At 41.3% G+C, this 22,295-nt stretch overlaps 1 protein-coding gene across 6 annotated transcripts in view; it reads right to left on the bottom strand.

The window, feature by feature from the left end:
• The window catches only part of RNF182 (ring finger protein 182), a 31,233-nt gene extending 11,783 nt beyond the window's left edge, over positions 1 to 19,450 (bottom strand). For 3 of the 6 annotated variants that reach the window (XM_068674770.1, XM_068674767.1, XM_068674769.1), the window contains exons 1-2: positions 18,717 to 19,343; positions 11,793 to 11,921 (exon numbers count right to left, since the gene is read on the bottom strand). The gene's annotated coding sequence lies outside the window, so the exon portion shown is untranslated. Of the gene's footprint in view, positions 1 to 7,866; positions 9,670 to 11,792; positions 11,922 to 16,427; positions 16,498 to 18,716 lie in introns of those variants that run through there. The other 3 variants (XM_068674768.1, XR_011094010.1, XM_068674771.1) reach the window with 3 other exon arrangements.
• Between the last annotated feature and the right edge of the window lie 2,845 nt (positions 19,451 to 22,295).

A 22,295-nucleotide genomic window follows, 5' to 3' on the forward strand; every position in this document is an offset into this window, starting at 1 on the left:
ATTTTAATGCATTATATTAAGTTCCAATTAACCTTCAAAATAAGATTTAAATAGGAAATGTTATATTAGCTTTGTCCTAATGGAACTAAAAATAATCCTAGAATAGAACAAATCTGTACTTTTTTCTTCTTCTGTTGCCATTAAGAGCAATCTGCCCAACACTTAAGGATGTTTAAGTTGGTTCATTCTGTTTCAGACATTTTTGAGGATATGATTATATAAAAGATTTTATTATTCTATGTTATTAGAAACAGAAAATAAAAATGGAGGGGGAATTATACAGGACAGTACTGACACCGAAGGTTACATGTCAGTTACATATAATTGGTAACAAGGTTTTCTGCTTCAATTAGTTACTTCAATTAGTTTGAGAAACATAGGTGAAAACAATCTGTATTCAACAGAGATTTACACTTATAAACAACTATTCCAGGCCTAGTTAATCAGCATTGCAGATTATTCCAATAGCTTGAAAAGAAAAGGGATGGGTCTCAGGAAACAGTAATTCAACCTGGATATAGTGAATTGTGATTTTAGTATTTAATTTAATTCACTTACCTATCTAAAAATAGTTATGGCTGGGATGAAAATTAGTCTGGCAATGTAGCAATAGTTGGTATGTCAAACAATGGCATAAATTCCATTTTCACTCAACAGCATTATGCAAGATTAGAATTGCAATGATATAACTAAGAAAAAATGTTTAAGAATCTTTTATATTTTTTAAAAAAGCAAGCACACAAAAATCCAGACATGAAAAAATACAGTATTAGTAGAGCTTTACCACTTGTCAACAAGCTAAATTCTATGTCTTCATCTGTGTTCATGGAAATTGAATGATCCCAACACACAAGTATCAATTGGGAACATTAGCTTTGACTATAACGTGTATCCCTCTTACTGAATATCTGCAGTAAAAGGGCCATTCAGCCTGATTTATGTACAAGGAAAATGATATTACAAACGTGCTAAACTGCTTTTAACTGCCTATTTTTTCCAAGCACTTGATATTATTACCAACCAGCCTTATTTTCAGCTAATTTTAAAAAGCATTTTTCTTTGGTAATGAAAGTTCCCTGAAACAATAAAAAAGAAAAATTTCTTGTTATATTTTTATACTAACAGTAAGCAAATTACAATCTATGACCCGTATGGTCATAAGAAAATTATCTTTTTATCATTTTCCTTTTTTCCTTTTTATTATAAATCTGAGTGCTTCAGCTGAAAATGAAGAAGTATTACAGGAACTCCACTTCTGCCTAGCAGTGATGCACAGTTGCATGGTTACTGCATGTAAAGAAACCAGAAAAATACTCAGAAACGTTACTGCATGCACACCTGTAATTCTAGACGCTGGTACATGAAAAAATAAAGAACCAACATATTTGAAAAACACAGATGAAAGAGTTGAATTGATTTGTATCAAATGATAGGCACAGCTGTTATTTTATGCCACTGAGGAATACAGGAATCTTCTTAAACAACCAACAGCAGCTTAGACTGTGCATCCCTCTCACGTGTTTCTGATAGGAAATTTTATTTGTAACTATATAATAACAGTTGAAATGTTGAACTAAATCAAAATGTTTGAATGGTACTCACTGAGTACATTTAAAGCACAAAATACAGAAAAGGCAAACATTGCTTCAGGAATTTTGGAAGTAATCAAGCCATACTCAGAAACATGGCTTGTCTATTAAAATAATTAGAAAGGACATAAATAATAAGAGGGAATTCTAAAGGTTTTAAAAACCAAAAATAAAATGCCCATTGAGATTTACTACACTCAGCTATTAACCTGGTTTAGTGTATATTAATGACTGAGGCCAGACCTTGGTATTTTCTTAACTGGACATGATGAATGGGAATTTTAGCGCAAATTCAAACTAGAAAATAGACCACAAATTCTGGATTTCCCTGAACATAATGAAAACCCCAACAACAAAGCAGCTTTTTAGTCAGTATTCCCAAGGTTATCAGTTTTTCTAGTACTGTAGCACAACTGAGCAGCTTGGCTGAGGCTTATGGAATAAAGCAGGAAATTAAAAACATTTCTTGCCTTCTACTAACTAAGAAAAGATATTTTTATAGAACAGAAACATTACCAAGAACATTTTAAAATACCAATTGCTTTAAATGACAACCTTTTGTTAAAATAATTGTAATAATGAAGCTCTTCTGCTCTCCTTTTACACAAGCAACTGGACCATTCAAGAGGCTCCTATTTACTACATAAGTCTCTTTTCCAAGAAGGGATGCTAGAAAGATGAGTTAGTACGTGACCTTATTTACTAGACATTACAGGATAGCACATATTTCAATATGCCTTCATTTCCAGTGTGCTGAATTCATATAATTTGCAAGAAAGTGATGATTTAGAAAAAAAGAATACTGTAGATGTATTATCTATACTGTATCTATTTAGCAGGTGAGAAGCTTTGGCTTTCATTTACGCTATTACTTTTCCAGGGAAAGCTCCATATTTGAAGCACCAATATAGCATATTGCTGTTTGATAGCCTACTAGACCATGGCTGATAAGGTTATGAGTATTGCACTAATAATCAGTTCAAGAGGCAGCGTAGCATCCACTGTGACCCTGTGACTTTCTCACATCTCTGCAAACATGGACCACAATTTATAGCAAGTTCGAGTACCTTTATCCTTGGGCTTGGCTTCTTGACAGAAGGAGCTCAGTGAAATTGAGTGAGATCCAGTTCTACTGTCTTCTCCAGAGTCAAATAATTATTCCCTGAGGACATCTGAGCTTATATTTGTCCTCTGCTTCTGAGCTTGTATCTGTCCTCTGCTTCTGGAGGGCACCCTCAGAAAGCACACCCTAAAGGACATTTCCCATTAATTGTGGTGGGCATATTTTGCAACAGCGGGTACATCTATGATTTCATCAGAGCTTTTTGAGCTCTTTGGCATGGTGGCTGGCTGCACAACAGGATCTCCCCTTGAGCAGGGATCCCTCTCAAGGTCACGTCTGCTGCAGAGATCCCTTACTCCTCATGAGAGATTCCTTGCCGCAACAGATCCTTGGTAAGTGATTGATGTGGAGACTTTCATCTGCACTTACTCAAAACTTTATACTAACGTTTCTATTCATATCATGTCTGGTGGTGTTCCTCCATTCAGATGCCAGACTTCTAAGTTCTGTCACGCTAATTAACGTCTTGCATATTTGAAGAAACAAGGCTCGCGGTAGGTTTAAGAAACTTTAGCTGCTGTGATTTTTCCCAGACAAGATGATGATTTCTGCAGGCCGTTACAGAACACTGCTATGTGGATGGATCAGAAGAAAAAAGGTGGGTGGAGGGAGAAACAGCTACTCAGAGAGGGAATGTTAAGTTCACCAGACCAAATGATTGCTGCAAAAAGCCAACCACACGTCACACAGCAATGACCACAGCTTTATATGCCGATCAGGACAAATGACCAAACTGATCTGTTGTAGTTATGACTTTACAAGAGTGACTTTTCTTTGACAAGGTTACCTCTAAACAAGTTATCCAGTTTCCAGATTAGTTGAAAATGCTAAGTTACGTGTTTAAACAACAAAAAGTTATACATACACATCTAAGATTGACTTCTGAGGAGAAAGCTGCTTTCTTGTTCTAAATGCAGTGCATGTATTCTGATATTTGAGTTATCTGCATGCAATTATATTTTTTATATAGGCACATTATGAAGTCTTGCAAACATCTGTGCTTTATAGTACCCAAATCCAGCCAGGAAACATCTTCAGTAAAGAAATGTGATGTCATTTAGTAATTCATAAAAACTGGGGGAGACTGTTCCTTACCCAAAATGATAAACCTGTTTTAATACACTGGGACGCGCAGAAAGGAACAGACAAGATCTCACTGATGGTGTTTATGAATACACAAATTGTGGCGGCCTCACTGGCAGGATATCGAGTCTGAAGGACTTACTTCATTCACATAACGTTCAATCAGTATTTGATGCACTCACACAGAACTGGTATCATGTCCAAATGAAACACTGATCTCATTTGTCTCATGTTCTGTGAATATAGCAGGTGGAACCACTGTAGCACTAGACCATTGGCTTTTGAAAGATCCCACTCACCAGCAGTAGCAATCCATAACCATTTCACCTGGTAAGCTTTTGACTCATTTAAAAAAAGGAAACTAAGTATTATGCTTTACAATTGGCTTTAAAGATTGGATGACATCTTGCAATGACACCTTAATAAGAATGTCATTAAGCACTGAATTTAAATGGAACAAAAAGGGCCCTTCAAAGTAAATGCCCACTATTTTTTCTAAGCACTCTGCAGTAATTCTTACCCTTGCTTATACCTATGCAAAGCCATGGAACTCATTTCTGTTGAGTCAATGATGCTGTGTGTGTGCAACACAAAAAATACAATTTGCAAGATTGCTATCTCAGATTCCTGGGATCCTTACAGAAGGGAGTCTTGAATCAAGAGAAAACAGACAGCAGTGGTATGATAAATCTGAAAGAGTTTTATGTATCGAGTGGACAGAGGGAGGTAAGTGCAAGTAAAGAAAATCTACAGAAATAAATTTCTAAATCAGCATGCTATGGAGCAGAAGCCCACAGAGTGAAAGAAGGTTCGAATGTAATAAAAGCAAGTTTGAGTTGATACACAAGGTGAATTTATGGGGAGTTTTAAAGATTCAGAATGACATGGTTTAGGAAGACGGCCAGACAAGATAGAAGGGGTTTAGGTATGTGGAAGGGAAGCAATAAAAGTGTCAAGCCAGCTGGTAAAGAGTAGGTTACAGGTTCTGTGCTACAAGTTACAGGAACCAAAGTATCACAGAATCATCTAGATTGGAAGAGACCTCCAAGATCACCAAGTCTAAGCTCTGAACTAACACTAACAAGTCCTCCACTAAACCATGTCACTAAGCTCTATCTAAACATCTTTTGAAGACCTCCAGGGATGGTGACTCCACCACTTCCCTGGGCAGCCCATTCCAATGCCTCACAACCCTTTTGGTAAAGAAGTTTTTTCCTAATATCTAACCTAAACCTCCCCTGGCGCAACTTCAGCCTGTTCCCTCTCGTCCTGTAACCAGGCACATGGGAGAATAGACCAACCCCTACCTCGCTACAGCCTCCTGTACAGGTACCTATAGAGTGCGATAAGGTCATCCCTGAGCCTCCTCTTCTCAAGGCTGAACAACCCCAGCTCCCTCAGCTGCTCCTCGTAATAATTGTTCTCCAAACCCCTCAATATTAAGCCATAGGCAGAGGTAGGAGATGAGGAAAATTTTGTGTGTTATACAAAAATCAGTAACAGGATACTATGGTATTGAACAATGTAAAAATAAATGGAGAAATCATATGGCTTCTGTTGCTTACCATGCTGATAAGAATGAACATGATAAATACCAACATGATAAAGCAGGAGGGGACATAGGAACAAAACCTAGAATTAATTTTGATACTGGAAATACCAGATTAAAAAAAAAAAAAAAAAAGTGAAATGCTAGAAAAGTAGCCAAAGTAAAATGTAGGATAAAGCTGTTTAGATTTTGTTGTATAACCAAATTCTCTCACTACCAAACCAAGCTCAGTGATGCAAAATAGTAGGTATAGAAACCAAACCAAACCAAACGAAACCAACCAACCAAACAAAAACAAACAAAACAAAACAAAACAAACAAACAAAAAAACAGAAGAGACTGGGAGTGGAAGGGGAGTGATGCAGGGAAGAGACATTCACAGCACTTACTCCCTGAGTTGTCAGGCCAACATGACAAATGGCTTGGTTCTCTTAAAAGGAAATTCTATTAAGGGTAAAGAGTGGGCAAGGAGTGGATGATGGGATTCACAGCAAGTCTTTTAGTGCTTGTAAAGAATCAGTATTTACTCAAACATCCAAACTAACAAGCACAACACCTGGGCTGCAGCAGAGCTGACAGACATGCATGATTCCGAATACCATGGGTCTATTACAGCATTACAGCAGAGACCTACAGTAGGGATAATTTGTGGCTCCAGCCTCAGAGTCAGCTCAGCACAATGAAAAACAAGATGAGATGAAGCCTGCAAAGTGAGGAGTTCAGTCTGGGCATTATATATATATTATATTTAAAGAGGCTACATAATCCTCATTGTTTATGACTGATCCCATCCCAGGCAATGACTGAGATGACATTTCAGTCCCCACTCCCTGAACTTCATAGATTTACAGCTTTCTGACCAAAAAGACCCACAAAATGGAATTTTTTTCAAGTCTTGAGATTATTTAACAGACGGTTAACACAATCTCTTTTGGGGAAATGAAACTGTAGCTTTCACGCTCTGAAGATGCTTCAGGATTTTTCTTATACCTGGGTGACTCAAAACCATTTCTTAAAAAAAAGAAAACCAAAAGCTTTAAGTGTTTCCAGTGAGGACATAAGTATTTGGAACAAAAGCAAAATCCCAAACGTGAGATTTAAGAAAGGACCATAAAGCTATACTGATCTTACCTCCTGTGCTGTGGAGTCTATGGAACACACTCCACTAATTCCTGCAGTTAAATCACAAAATGACAGAACAGCTTATATTGGAAAGGAACCTCAGGAGGATACCTGGTCCAAACCTCTCTTCCTGAAAAGTCTAGAAAACAATATTGCAATGCTGTGTAACAGTTGCACCAAGATGTATGTAACTAGGTAGTCTGCCCAACATTCAGTGTGAAAATGCATTCCTTGCAATGACATGGTGGATGAGGTATGCCGGCTATCCAGTCTTCATCCTATCTCCCCATTTCTTTTTGATGGGCAACCATGTGCTGCTCTGGATGCACCTTTTGTTGTCTTTAGGCACCAACAGACAGCAGCCTCTTCGTGGGGTCCCACCTCTGTGAGTCATCAGCATTTACTCACTGACTTTTATCTCCTGATATGGGTGTCTGGAAAAAATTGCAACTATGCAGATGTGTGCTGTGATCTTGATGATCTGCTAATCTGGGTGCCATCACCAGCTATCCTTACAACTCCTGCTGTTCCTCCTGGTGCTTCCACACCCCATTCATACCAATCAAGGTTCTCATTGCAATTCTCTACGGAAGTAGAGACAGTTCTTAAGGTGTATTTGTTCAGGGTCTTATCCATTTCAGTTTTGAATGTCTCCGGTGATAAGGTCCACAATCCTATCCACAACCCCGCTAGGCACACATTCCAAAGCCTGACTCACTGCAAAGAACCTGCTCATATCCCCGCTGGCTCTTTAACTGATTCTGGGGGCAGATAAAAGGGCATACCCACACAGCTACCTCACACAAAGGAAACAAGATGATGAGGAAGGTCTTAAAAGCCACACAAGGCTGTAAGACAGCAGGAAGTTGAATAGAGTATATGAGAAGTTTGACAGGTACTGACATCTGCCTCCTGTGGCCAGTACAAATCACTTTGTGCTGCTCTGGAGAAACAAAGCAAATCTTAATCTTAACAAATCTTAATTCATCCTCATCCTCAATAATTCCTAATTAAGAGCACACCAGCTTGGAAGCGTCTGCTACTGCTCCTAGATTTATTAAATACACCCCAAGTCCATCTGGCAGATAACGTTTTACCCCTTAACTATATGGAATTGCCAGCTGGGTCACTGCCACACTCAGGGATGATTAGACTCCAAGTTATCCATCTCTTTTCAACCTCTAAGATGAGGCTGGCCATTCATGGAGTGCCCTCAGCTTTAGCAAAGGTAGAGTTTTTGTATGCCTGTCTTCATCCATGGGCCTTTATTCATCACACATTCATGGTACTGTGAAAGAACATCAAAAGATGCACACAAACAAGACTGACCCACTGTGCATGAACTGCACTATCAAATAAAGTGTGTGTGTACATGCATGCATATTTTACACAAATGCTCACATTTTCAGATTTATTTTTTTTTTTTGTAATATAGGACTTCTTTAATGATTCTGATTTTCAAAAGCAGGTCTAACATACAAGGCATTTACAGAGGAGGAAACGTTTTGCCTCCCACACTCTACACTTCCATGTTTCTGAATACCTTACTGTATACTGGGGAAAACAGAGATATACAATACTCCAGGATAAAAAATGAGATTGTTATTTTCTCATTGAAAATGAGCACTACCATCTCCTCATAAAAGAAATCACACCAGGTAGAATACTGTTGCTAATGCCTGCTGATCAACTTGCATAAAACACAGCATTTCTGAAAATGCCAAAGTAACTCGATACATTTCTTTAACTGTTACCTTGATAATGTTTTCATTTGCAAGTAGCATATGAAATCCTCTAGCTAAATGTTATTGTATCTGACATTTCATGAAAAGTATTTGGTCACAGTTGTGTACTACAATCAGTACTCTGAAGGGATATTGAGGGAGCCGCGCACACAAATACAGAAACCCATCCCCTACCCACACCCACTTCAGCCAGAGGACATGAGATGTTTCTGTTTAAATGCTGAATAAAGAAAATAAAGATTTAACAGCATTATCAGGGAGTTACTTAAGTAACAGAGAAGCTCAGTGTAAACAGTTTAAAGCTGGGATGCAATGCTGTTATCACAATGCCTTGTGTTAACTATGATGATTGCTCTTTCCGGCCTGCCGGAGTGATGAACAATAATGATTGCACAATGCAAGATAATCACCATTTAGCTAATTCACTCAATCTAGGTGGGGGAGATCAAAGATGCCTCTCTGCTCCTCTCTTCCTTAACGACTGCCCTAATAGGCTCAAAAGGTAACTAAGAGAAAATCTAAAAGTGGTACAATCAGTGTGTATATCTGCCTAACGTACCCCAGAGCCTATACACCAGCTGCTGGAGCAGCAATGGCCACAGCTTTCATCCCCAGTCTTCCCAGGGCACGCGGTGCTGCAGAGCAGTGCTATGAGCTCCCAGCTCCAGGCCTCCGGCTCTCCGCAGACCATCTCCAGCATGACAGTGGAAGTGCCCTTCTTTGCTACTGTGAAAGAGAAACTGGACAAAAACGGACAGCTTTGTGGACATCTGGAGCTGCAGGCAGGCAGGGAGCTCTGTCAGTGTCCTTGTGGGAACCACAGGGCTCAGCCGAACAGGCCTCAGGCCTTTGCCCATTTCCTACCACGACAATTCCCTGTGGCTCGCCTGTTTGAGCTTTGCCCATTGCTGAAAGCACTCTGCTTGCTGTCTGCTGCCTGGCATGCTGAGTTTCTTTTGCAGAGGGTTGAATACCCATTCACATGTCTGACTGGAACCCTTCTTTTGCTGGATAGGCCGCTGGGTTTGTGCGGGGCAGCTGTTCAGGATTTGCACGCCAGTCCGAGTGGCCTTGTGTGGACAAATGACGCCATTCCTGGAGCAGGCTTTGCGGGAACTGTGCCACTGCTTAGTGCTATGAATGCTGATGAAATTGCCTTCCTAAGACGTGTTTCTCCCCTCGGAACAATATGATCTTGCAATCTATGGATTCACTTTGAATTTTTCAACAAGTCTTTCAGGCTTTGTCTATTATCTGAGAGCTCCACACTCCTTCAATGTATTCTCTACAAAATTTGTTATAATCATTGCAGTGTGTACTGGTTGTCCAAAGTTAGACATTTTAACAGGCATACTGCCAGAACAGAAATTCATTCTCATCCACACATCAGTCCAGAAATCCCTCTCCCCCTCTCCTCATCCGTATTTTTCCCCCATAGACCCATTTCTTCCATTTTTCCTACATAGAAAAAAACAAAAACACAAAAACAAGAACAAAATGCACAAAAAAGAGAATACCATTTCAATCAATTTCAACTAAAAAGTGATGCCAAGTATCATTTATATTCTTTGCAACTTTCTGACATATCCTACCTGCTGTACTTCTGTCTGTTTAGACCCTAAATTCTGTATAGCAAGGGCTATAAACACACACATGAAGTTTTAATTTTATGCATATACAAACATCAAGGCAAGGGTTCATTAAAGCTCTCTCTCACCCCAATTCTCCAAACTTCCCAATACAAATATAAATGTTCAAATGCAATCAAAAGAGCTCTCGGCCAGAAGTAATGGGGCGATGTTGACCTTACTTCTCAATACAGACACTGATCATTGTATATTTTCTTTCTGTCTTGGGAGTTACTATTTGTCATAGCATTATATTATGTTTCTTTTTGTGCTTTATGAGTGTTTTACTTTACACTGCTACTATGTGAGCAGCAAAATACAACATTTAAAATAACAGGATTAAAATAAAGGATTTTGAAAATCCTTTAAAAAAATTAAAAAAAAATCTGTTTTCTAGTGAGGTTGGCTTTCCTGCACTGACACAGACCACAAATGAAAAGAGTTGTGACAAAATTAAGTTTAAAGACACAAAACTGCCATTGAAAGATATGCAGAGTGAAGCAGTGAAGGAAGAGGCAGCAAATATGCAGCAGGATTGGATTATCGCTTGTTACAAGTTATTACTACTTCAAGGTCAGTGGGTAGACACTGTCTTTTGGACATCTACATAGAATTATGTCCAAAGACGCTCAGTACTGGTCACATTGTGTGAAACTTTCTCTGCCTTGAGCAACGAGTGTATCTGTGATGTCAATCGACACCTTTTGCCTATCTGGCAAATATAAATGTGCGCACACACGCACAAGTATTTTAAATTGTGCAAATACAATGGCTCTCTCGAGAGGGCAGCATATATAAATTTGTACGCATATATAAATTTGCATATATAAATTTGTATGTGCATGTGTCTGTGTGAACTATAACTGCAGAAAACCTACATTGCCCTCTCAAGAGACCTACAGAACTTCAGATATACACACACACAAGACAAACAGCAAGTCAAGCATCATGATATTAATGTTATTTATACTGAAAAACAAATTACAAGACCTGTACTACTGACAAACCTTTTTTTTTTTATCAACAATTTTACTTCACTGATACAGAAAAATAAGCAGAAGACTTGATTGTAATGGAATGAATTCAGAAGGCTGTTTAACTTATTCCTAGCCACATCTGAATAAGAAAACTGCATGAAAAAGAATAACCCCAGGAAGTTTCTTTCTACTTATTATGGTGACATGCTTCCCTCCTCCCTGCCCCAAAATCAATGAGAACTTGTATTTTAATAAGACTATATCAAGATGCATTACTTAAGCATTATATTTATACAGATAAAAATATTGAAAATTATCCTCAGTCCCTAACAAAAACACTTCAGCATGATTCAATTGCGTTGGCCACATTACAACAAATTCATAAAAATAATCTTTATAATGAAAATGTTACTAAGTCCATAAGCACAGCATACCACTGCGGGACTAGTTGTCTTGGGAGTTACACCAAGGGAAGGATAGGGAAATAGCACTACACTCCATTTTTCTCCATTCCAGGATTATAAAATGCTTTAACTTGCCTGTCAGGTGACAGAGACAGGCAAAGCAGTCACATAAGACAGATTCATATCTTCTTAACAGACAGATGACATAAGATTTACTAGAAACTTAATTCATCTGAGAATTTTTTGGGATCCATCAACACCCAATATTAATGTTCTGTTTTTATATCACCTGCATGCCATTAATTTTCCATTCAGCTTCACTCTTTTTAAGTCTTGTAAGAGCTGTTTCTCTATCTCCCCATCCAGGAAAGCATCCTTCTTCAGATTCTTGAACACTTGTACAAGTATGCACGTGCTTAAGTTCCACTAAAATTATGGAATTATGTATGCTCAAGTATGATCTTATTGTCTGGAGATGATTTGTATTCTAGGATACTATTTGGCAAAATATAACATATAAAATAGAGATGTGATTCTTGAGAACACATTTTGGTGAGCTTCCAGGAACTTACCTGCCAGATGCCGAGCTGGCTCACAGATCTGGCCTCTATCTATTCATCCATCCATCACCACATTGCCTGAATGACTGATAATAAAAACAGATGATTCATCCTTGGTATGTTCTCTGCGCACTTTTTGTCCTGTGGAAGACATTAACACCTTAATCATAAACTGCTATATTTCAGGCTAAGGGAAACTTACAGCATAAAGAGGGAAGTTTTTGTCTTAGTTGATAGATGTTTATTCCTAATTTTTAGAAGGCAGAGGTGGTTAGAAATGAAGTTTTCATCATTAGCTGATCTTTAAATGAGCAGGTGCCCATGCTTATCTTCTCAAGTGTAAAATATCACCTGATGGCCAATGAAGAACATAAGCTATACAGTCAGAAGACGCTCTCCTTTTCTGTCTTTTTAAATAGATCAGACTAGAGATTATTTTTCATTTCCATGTACTTAACAACTGCTATTCAAGGTGTCACTGTTAATAGCATAAACATCAAGGACTTATCTCAGACACCCACAGGGAGGATGGGACAACTTCAAGTCTGCCATGGAGGAAACAGGAAGATTTATTTCAAAATATTGAACAATGCTGAGTGACCTTATATCTAACTTTATGTATTGGATTTACATGACAAGGGTTTGGTAGCAGGGGGCTGCAGGAGTGGCCTCTGTGAGCAGAGCCCAGCAGCTGGCCCATGTCAGATCAGAGCCAGCTCCAGCCAGCTCCAAATGGGACCTGCCACAAACCAGAGCTGAGCCAGGGAGCGATGCTTGTTGGGCTTCTGTGAGGGCAGATATAAGAAAGGCAAGAACTGCTGCACAACAGCAGCTGGGAGAGAGAGGAGTGAGCACCAGCCCTGCAGCCCCCCGGGTGAGTGCAGCAGGAGGGCAGGAGGTACTCCAGGCAGGCAGCAGCAGTTCCCCTGCGGCCTGTGGAGAGGCCCCTGGTGGAGCAGGCTGTCCCCCTGCAGCCCATGGGTCCCACATGGAGCAGATCTCCACGCTGCAGCCCCCCCATGGGTGGAGGAGCCCCCGGTGGAGCAGGTGGATGTGGCCTGGAGGAGGCTGCGGCCCATGGAGAGCCCCCGCAGGAGCAGGCCCCGGGCCGGAGCTGCAGCCCGTGGAGAGGAGCCCACGCAGGAGCAGGGGTCTGGGGGGAGCTGCCGCCCAGCCGTGGGGGACCCGTGCTGGAGCAGTTTGCTCCTGGGGGATGGATGGATGGACCCTGTGGGATGGAGCCGTGTGGGAGCAGTGCTTGGAGAGCTGCTGCCTGTGGGCAGCTCATGTAGGATCAGTTTGGGAAGGATGGCATCCTGTAGGAGGGACCCCACGAGGAGCAGGGACAGAGAGGGACCATGAAGGAGTGGCAGAGATAAAGCATTATGGACTGACCGCAGCCCCCAGTCCTCCTTCCCCTACACCTCTGGGGTGTGTGTGGGGGAGGGATGTAGAACAAGGTGGATGGGGGAAAGGTGTTCATAGTTTGCTTTTATTTTCTTACTGTTCCAGTCTGCTAGCGATAGGTAATAAATTACATCAATTTCCCTACATCGAGTCTGTTTTTTCCATGATGATAATTGGCGAGTGATCTCCCTGTCCTTATCTCAACCCTTGAGTCTTTTCCATCATATTTTCTCTCTCTCTTTTTATTTTATTTTATTTGAGGAAGGGGAATAAGAGAGCAGTTGTGGTGGAGTTCAGCAGCCCAGCAGGGTAAAACCACCACAATTTATAAGAGCTCAGCTCTAGTGATGCCCCTGAGTGCAACCAGATACAAAACCTGGAATTATCAAACCGGTCCTTGAGCATGAGGGACTCTCTACTGGAAAGCAAATAATCCAAAAGTATAGAGAAGTCACACAGGACAAATCACCTGATACGTGAGCTTAGCAACAAGGATTTAGCAACATTGGATGGGTAAGTGGGGACAAAAACCAGCTGTTTTTCCTCTAGATACAGTACCATTCATGCTTGGGTGAGGGTCAAACTAAGATATTTTGCACAGTTCTGTTGTTCACACACTTAAAAGGATACTGAATGATTGGTCAGGAACAGTGAGATCAGTCACTAAAAATTATTCATGAGCTGAAAAAAACTCTTTTCAGTGAAGGCTTTAAAGAGCTCAATCTGCTTAGCTTATCAGTGAATGAGAGGCAACTTGATTACAGGAACAAAGCATCAGGTACAAAAGCATTCCTTGATTTAGTGGACACAGTAAAATGGCTGTAATATTTAGCTGTGATTTGTAAAGCAGAGCCAAGTACTACTGAGTTACAAAACATCAGCTTTCTATTGAGTGTACGCATTACGATAGCTTCAGTCACACAATCACACAACATTTTCTTCTAGAGGAGGCTTCGCTGAGTGTGCAGGATAACTGGTGGTTATTCAGTGAATGTTTTATTCTCTTTATTTGTGGCCCCACAACTCACTTGTTGTATGCCATTTAAATCTAGGACCAGACATAGCTCTGCTTCTTTCTGCATCCACTTCCATTTGGCTGTCACTTTAACAGCATATGAATGTAATTCAACGAACTGAAAAGATACAGGAAGATAAAAGCCCTCATAACATGCATGTTACACAACGCTTCACCTGGACGCAGGGCAATTCAAATCCTACCTAAAATTTCTCCTTCAAGTGTTCGTAAACTTCTAATTACCTAAGCTAAGTATTTTCTACTGTGGCAAAAGCACTGACAAGCCTTTTCAAGCTTTTGTAAGAGTTACTTTGAGAATTATTTTAAGAGTGAAAGCCCAAGATCAGCTTTAGGTTTGAGTGGGTTTGTTTCCACCACAGACTACTGTTGTGCAGATGATACTCCAGATCTCCTAACATATCAGGAACCAAGTGGCTTTGGCAGGTTCCTGGTAACCTCTTCCTCTCAGTACCTGCACTGTAGCTGCTGCAGGGTCTACCCATACTTTTACATGCAACTCTTCTACACAATAGAAGCTCCGAGGTCAGATGCTTTTTTCAAGGAGACTGATCAGGTCACTGCTTGTGAGTCACCAAGGGTGGAATATTTCCTCTCTGTTCATAGCAGCCCATCTGCATGAGGTTTACAGATTGGCTATCCATATATCATCTGAAATGGGATTTTTGTCTCTTTGCTGTCAACTGCCTGCCAAAAATGGTTCCCCTGCCTGGAGCACCACCTGCCCTGAAACTATCATGGAAAGATTTGGGTTTCCTGACCAACACCTTTTGCTACAGATGTTATTTGAATGCTTACAAAGGGCTGCATAAGGACATCAGAAGCCTTCAGCCCCTAACCCTAACCAAGTCACATACTGGGAAGAACTGGAGCACACAACCTCATACTCATGGATTTTTTTGGCCAGGCCTCCACCAGCCTGTCCCTGATCCAGTACTACCTCAGCCTGACTCCTCACAGGTAGCTCTCTCCCACCATGCTCTATGAGTCCAGGGCTATGTCTCCATCACAGGCTGCACATCAAACCCAACCTTGCTCCTCATTGCAGCCCCAAAACACCTTTTGCCTTTTTTCAGGTTTTTCTACAGCTATTCTCAAACCTAGACTGTCACATCCCTTTCTTTCTACCAGGTTGCCATTTCTCCCTAAAACCTAAACAACTCCCAACCGAGGCAAGAAAGCTGAGATATCCATATATGCCCCTTCCAATTTCAATTCCTGAACGTGACAGCACCAGTACTAGTAACCTTCTAGACATTGCTTTCAAAGCAATACATGCCTACAAACCACTTGTGGCTCTCTGAAGGTCGTAACTTTTCTACACTTCAGCTAAATTTCCCAGAAACTGCAAGAGACATCTGAAAAACCTGCAATGAATTTCAAGTGTCTGCTCAGCGCTTTGCAGATGCTGGAGCATCTCAGGTTTTCATGCTACCTGAATGAAACTTACATTGCAGCTGTGCAATTTAAACTTTTACTGGATGTTTACATGGATCTTGTCTGGTGAGTTAGTAAAGACTTCTATCCATTTGCCAATTTACTGAAGGTAAGGCCTCACATGAACATCTATCCACCACTCACTGCAAAATAATTTAGCTTAAGCCCCACCAGACCTGAAAAAATAGATTAAACTGTGAAAGAGATGTGAAGAGACTGTGAAATATAGTGAAAAAGATAAAATGGGAAAAGGAAAGTTATGCTTGATGATGGCATTTTTTGTGCCTAAACTGCTGTGCTGCATCTTCTCTGCAGGAAAAGAGTGAAACCACAAAGGATTGAGGTTAAAAAAATTGTAGAGCTGCAGTAGGTTAAAAGCTGCACATCTTTGTGAAAAAAGCTTGTACTTCTTTGTGTGTCATTGCAAATGAATTTGAAACCTAAGTCAGATTTTCAGGAGGCCTCAGTTCTTTGCAGCTTACAACATCATTCTCACACTTGAAAATGTTTTCTTTATACTGGGAAGTCACAACTATTGTATGGTAATGTATCATGTACCTGTGCTAAGGTACACATCTGCCTATATTACATTATTGTTGGAAGAGCAGTTTATATTGGATATAAGTGTTTCAGCACACATTGCATGCAAAGGCCACAGGAGAATTTCCTGAGCTCTGCTCTCAGAGGATGCCTGGTACTCCTTAGCAACCTTGCTGGAAGGACTGAAATCACAACCCCCTAGGCAGCAGGTGATAAGTGTCTCTGTATACCTGAAATAGCTGCTGGCTACAGCAAGCATACGTACATCTCCAGCAAATCCACTTAACGTAGTCATCAAACCTAAAATATAGACAAACATATATTAAATTGAGACTGATTTAGGCAGGAGAAATAGTGGTGAGTACTGGTTCCTGCAGTGAGTGGCATTATATCAGTGCTGGAGTGCAGAGTTTTAGAAGGCATTGTCACGACAATTTCAGAAGAGGATTCCTATAAACCTAGTTTGGATGGAGAGGCATCAGGTCAGGAAGGTGCAAAAGGACACAGTCTGAGAGACAGGATATAAGTGCTAGAACTGCTCAGACCATTAGGAGCCCTTACACATGTCAGGCTACACTATGGGACTCATCTACAGCAAGCTGTCTTGTTCCTTTCTGGTATTGCCTCAACTACTATATCCCCCCACCCTAAACTTCATCAAGGCGAGTCTGCAGTTGTTCCACATTGAACAATTTCAGGACTGAAATGTCACGTAGCTGTGTAACCATGAACATTTTGCCTGTCGTTTTAGCTTTTAAAGCAGGATTGTATCGAGTTCTGATGTTTCTCTCATTCTCTGCCATGCAGCAAGGGAATAGAAGTCCCCAGGTCTTTATTATACACAGCTGACCTTTTATTTCCTGCTAGGTGCATTCAATTTCAGATAGCCCAGGGTATGATCTTGAAATACTATTTTCCATCATGCTAAACTAATCTGAGGTCTACATTTTTACACACTTAATAAACTCAAGAGTTTGCTTTTCAGTGTTGCATGAAAAACAGAGGTCGTTCAGAAGGTTATAACTTCTTCCAACAAAACAACTGTCGTGACACTTCTGCAATAAGCAAAGGACAAAAACTAATAAACACTATTCAAGTCACTGCAATCCAAATAAATAAGAAATTCCAGAATTTTTCTTTTAAGAGATCTAAATTCTCAATATAAAATTTAAATGAGATATTAAAGCAAATAGATGTGGTAAAAACACTTAACCTTGATTAACCCTCATTTAAAACTTAATTTCAGTTATACGTTTTTTGCAGGAAAAGGAGCCTGAATTTTATGTTGCTTGTGCTCACGATTGCTGAAGAGAGCTGTATCTTCTCTTTCTACCCAACAACATATTTTCACCTTGTTTACTGAAATGGTATTGGTAGCTCCACCTTTCATTCAGTAGTCACTATTTTTTATGTATCTCCAGAACTTCCTCCAGTCGATACTTAATTAGCTATGGGGTTCCAATATCCTGATATTAGCTTACATAGAGTGTTTTAACTCTCAAGGAATCTGATATTTAGATCACTTGTTACTTAAAATTTCAGTTCTTGTCTATCCATCAGTAACTATGATGAGCACACCCTCCTCAACTCACACACTGGTCCCAGTTTGTTTCTTGTTCACGTCTCAGAAGATCCTTTGTAGAAGGTCCTCCTGGTTGCATCTCTGTCAAGGCACAACGCTGCCCTGGACCATCCACTGGATTATTTCCTAAAACACTCATCAGTGAACCACAATGGCTGCTCCTAGGACCTTATCATGCAAGGACAGCCATTCTGTTATCATTGGGAAGTTGCTCTGAATTTCCAACTTCTGCTAAAACACGTGTGCTACAGAGGCATGTATGTACACAAGGACACTATAAGCACTGCTCAGGCAACTGTCCTGCTCATGACCTTCCCGTCATCCCATTGACATAACTACCTCAAGAGCCAAGAATGTCTATTCCTTGTCTAACTTTGGCTGTCCAAGAGAAACAGACATGATGTTTTGGCATCCCTACCATCACACCTCAACTCCGTCTTCTAATGGGGATCGCCTCTGAATGCTACAAACTCATCTCGCATAAAACCTTTCGGTACAGTTACTCCTAAAACCAAGCAGCAATTTCACGATTACTCCTCAACATCAAGGCTTAAGGTCTGTAACAAGTAACACATTGCAAAACTACCACCCTATTCCACGTTACTTTACCAAGCCAAACAAATTAAACTTCCCGACCCCACGATTGCCAGGCGGGGGCAAAGCCTATTTTTACAGGGTGGGTCACGGCAGCAGCAGTAGCATTTCTCTCGCTACCAGGGGTCATCCTGGCAGGGCTGCCCTCGGGGAAGGTGTACAAAGCCGAGCCCCCCCGTTTGCAGAGCAAGGAGCTGAGCCCGGGGCGCTTCCCCGTGCGCCCCCCTCGGAGGGACATCAGGTCAACCCGCCGCCCGACGGCACCCAGCGCGCCGCCTCCGTGCCCCTCACCGCCGCCGCCCGCTCGGTTCCCCCCCAGCCCGGCTCCCCCCTGCTCCGTTACCTGCCGGGGTGCTGCGGAGGGCGGTCGGGGGGCCTCGGGAGCCGCTTCCCCTCCGTGTCGGCGCGGCCGCGGGCAGCCGGCTTTGTTACTACTCGGAGGAGCGGCGGCTCGGCGCCGTCGCTATAGAAACTGGCTGCGCCTCGCAGCGGGGCCGGCGAGTGGCGGGCGGGAGGCGGGCAGCGGGCGGAGGTGTGGGGTGAGGAGGGAGGGAGACGTTCATTCAGGAATATCCTGGCCTCTTCCTCCTCCTCCTCCTCCTCCTTCACCTCCTCCACCACCCTGCAGCCAGGCACCGCCCCAGCCCGGCCTTCAGCCTCGCCTCAACGTGCCGCCCCGAGCCGGGAAGGGGCTCTTCAGGCTGTTCCTCAGGGGAACGGGCACCCCAAAACACGCCCGCGCTCCCACCCGCCCGGGGAGCAGCCCCTCGGGCACCCCGGGGTGCCAGGGATGCTGGGCGGTGGGTGCCCGCGCCATGAAATGGCGGGGGTTGACCTGGGCTCCCACCGCCCGGCCTTCGTGGCCCCTTTGGTCTGAAGCCTCCTAACTTATTTACATGACATTTTCTAAGTGATTTAGCTCCAAATCCTCCGGTGAGGAGCTGCTTTCGGGGTCTGCTGGGACCCCTGAAGATCCTTAGAAGTGAGAACTGAGCATGCAGTTTTGGTTCACTGCTGCTTGTTTCATCTGCTGGCCTAAGGGACAGGGAAGAGCAGGGCTGGCTGTCCTGGCTGCCATGCAGGCAGGCAGCAGGAAGGGAAATGTGTGTGGTAGAAAGGAAGAGGAGGGAGAGGACAAGAATGAATCAGGATAAAACGAATAGTGTTCATCTGCTTGGCCAGTGCAGCAGTGCCTGGAAAGGACAAGCTTGGAAACTTACGCGTCCGCCCCTTCTGGCAGGGGTCTTAACATTTCCCTCATGGCCAGGTGGATGGGAAGTATTGTTGGGTCCTGACACTTTGACTTTTCAGGTCTCTTTTGTTTTACCCTGAGGACAACATGCTTTTCCACAGCCTTCTCCGTGTCACAGACACCCATCCACTCATGTCCTTTCTTTCTCCCTGCTTTGTACAACAGGCAAAAGCTGAGGCAGTTCTTCCCTCTTTCATTCTTCCTTTCCTCCTCATCTACCGAAGGCTCGGCGGTAATAATTTGTTGAATTTATTCTCACACAATTTCTCTCAATAATAGTAAAGTTGATAAAACATCCTCCAAAGTGAAAGATGGATCTCTGGTTTATATAGACTAAATTGGTCTTCCAAGTTTACCAGACAGAAGAAACCCAACATGCAAGATGCAGAGCAGAGACTGCATTATCAATCTCAGCTACTGCCACTGCTAAGCTACTGGGGATGACTATTAAGTATCAGCACTGCAAGTCACTGTGAGCTGATGAATCTGTGCCAAAAGCTGCTGGCACACTGCAGAAATACTCTTTAGGAAGAGTTTGCCAAAGACAAGAAAGACTCCCCCCCAGGAGCTCTTCACAAAACAACGCGCTTACAGCAGAACTGCTGGCAGATCACAACACAGCCAAATGACAATGACAGCGCAAGAGAGGGAGACGGAAGGTTGGGTATGAAAGATGGGGGGGGGGGGGGGGTCACCACATTATTTATCTGTCTAATTTGCATGCTAAATACTAATTCTAGAGTTAAAAGAGATAAGTCCAGTCAGCCTAGCACAGCTGAATGAAATAATTTACTTTAGCAAATCCACTTTCACTGAGGTGGAAGAAGCATGAGAGAAATAAAAGACCTGCCACATGCTGGCTCCTGTAGTGTAAGAGATGTTCTGCTCCTCTTTCCTTTATATAAAATATTTTCATCCTTTTAATCACACGGGAGAACGCCATTGATAATGAATAGAGTTCTTTAAAAAAGCCTGAATTCTGGAAAGCAATTTATATTCTAAAACCTTTTGTAAAAGTAAGGATGCTATTTAACTTAACATGTATTTCAAAAAGAAAGAGTTTTATCAACACAAATGTCGCTGAAATAAATGGTCATTGTTTTGACAGCAAGAAACAATGCTATTGATATGATGCCTATTCATTTTTCTTACAAAAGATTTTCATAGCACTTTCTCCCAGGTGGAAGCCTAGGAGAGGCTAAAAAAATGATAGGACAGACTTTCTCTCTAGTCTTCACTGACACAAAGCACCTGAATAGTGATATTATTTCACATATTCTTGGGGCTTTTATTCTTCAATACAGTTTTACGCACATGCTTCAAAACAGGTTTCCCTCTCTAGGCTGAAAGTAGCTAATAAGATTTCCAGAAAGTGCAATTGAGACAATTGAGGACTTGCAGTCAGGCACAATCAGATGCATCTTATTCTTAGTACTGTGCAGATATCTTTGCCTTCTAGATTAATTTTCATATCAAGGTTATGATGATATTTTACTGAAAGAGATGAGCTGTTTCTGTAGACGGATGTCACCTGTAGCTTTAGGACAGACCCTTAGCTCACCATTCTCGTTCTCGTAAAGTATTTAACTGTTCTTTAAAACACTACTTGAAATGTATTTAATTTTAACTAGCTTTATGTCATTTGGAACCTAACTTTTGGAACACATTAACAAAGTAGGGCACTAACTGGGAATAGGCCAGTTTGATACTCAAACTGTTTGCAGTCATGGTATCTATGGCTGGGGGGGTTGCAACAGAAAAAATACTAAATTCTTGCAATTTAGTTACTAATCACTGGTAATGAACATTACAATTTTCTAACACTTTAACACTAAGCTATTGTGCATTTGTGTTTTAATGTTTTGTTCCCAGTTTGTGTTGAGGACAATACTTCTAAGTCAACAACTGGAATGCCTTCTGGCAACATTTTTTAAAGAGTGTATACTTCAATGGGGGAGGGCAACAACAACAAAAATAAAATAAAATAAAATAAAATAAAATAAAATAAAATAAAATAAAATAAAATAAAATAAAATAAAATAAAATAAAATAAAATAAAATAAAATAAAATAAACAAAGAACATTTGAAAAAAAAAAAGCATGCTGATATGTCCACTGCCAACTTCTGACTCAGTAGTGACATGTGCGTCTTTCTCAGCGTGGAGGATTTTTTCCAGTAACACAGTGTACCAAAGGAGTTCATCGTGGAACATTGAACAAGTGTTAACATTCACAGAAGAACAGCTTTTGATGGTGTCCCCTCTCTCTTGCCATTTGTCCTCACTCTGAACACCATTCATCCCACCAAATACTTATTCCATCAGACTCTTTTTTCCCCGTAAGCAGAGCACAGTATTCCTAGCACACCACTAAAACAAATAAAGAAGTCTTCAACCAAAGGAATTAAATATGTTTTTAGGACACTATTACGAAAAAGAAAAAAGAAAAAAAAAAAAAGATGTTGCTAAGATGCGGTAGAATTGAAATAGCAATATGTAATACTTTTATTAATTACCATTACTAATATTTTTATTAGGATTGCAGTGCAGCTGCACTGGTGGAGAACCCCAGTGTCATGCATTGTATTCCCATGGAATAAAAATGTACATATTTTCTGCCCCAAGGAGTTTACATTAGAATTAAGTGTTTTTCCTGAGGGCTTGGAATACC

Source organism: Anas acuta, chromosome 2, assembly GCF_963932015.1.
Source record: "Anas acuta chromosome 2, bAnaAcu1.1, whole genome shotgun sequence".
Classification (NCBI taxonomy): domain Eukaryota; kingdom Metazoa; phylum Chordata; class Aves; order Anseriformes; family Anatidae; genus Anas; species Anas acuta.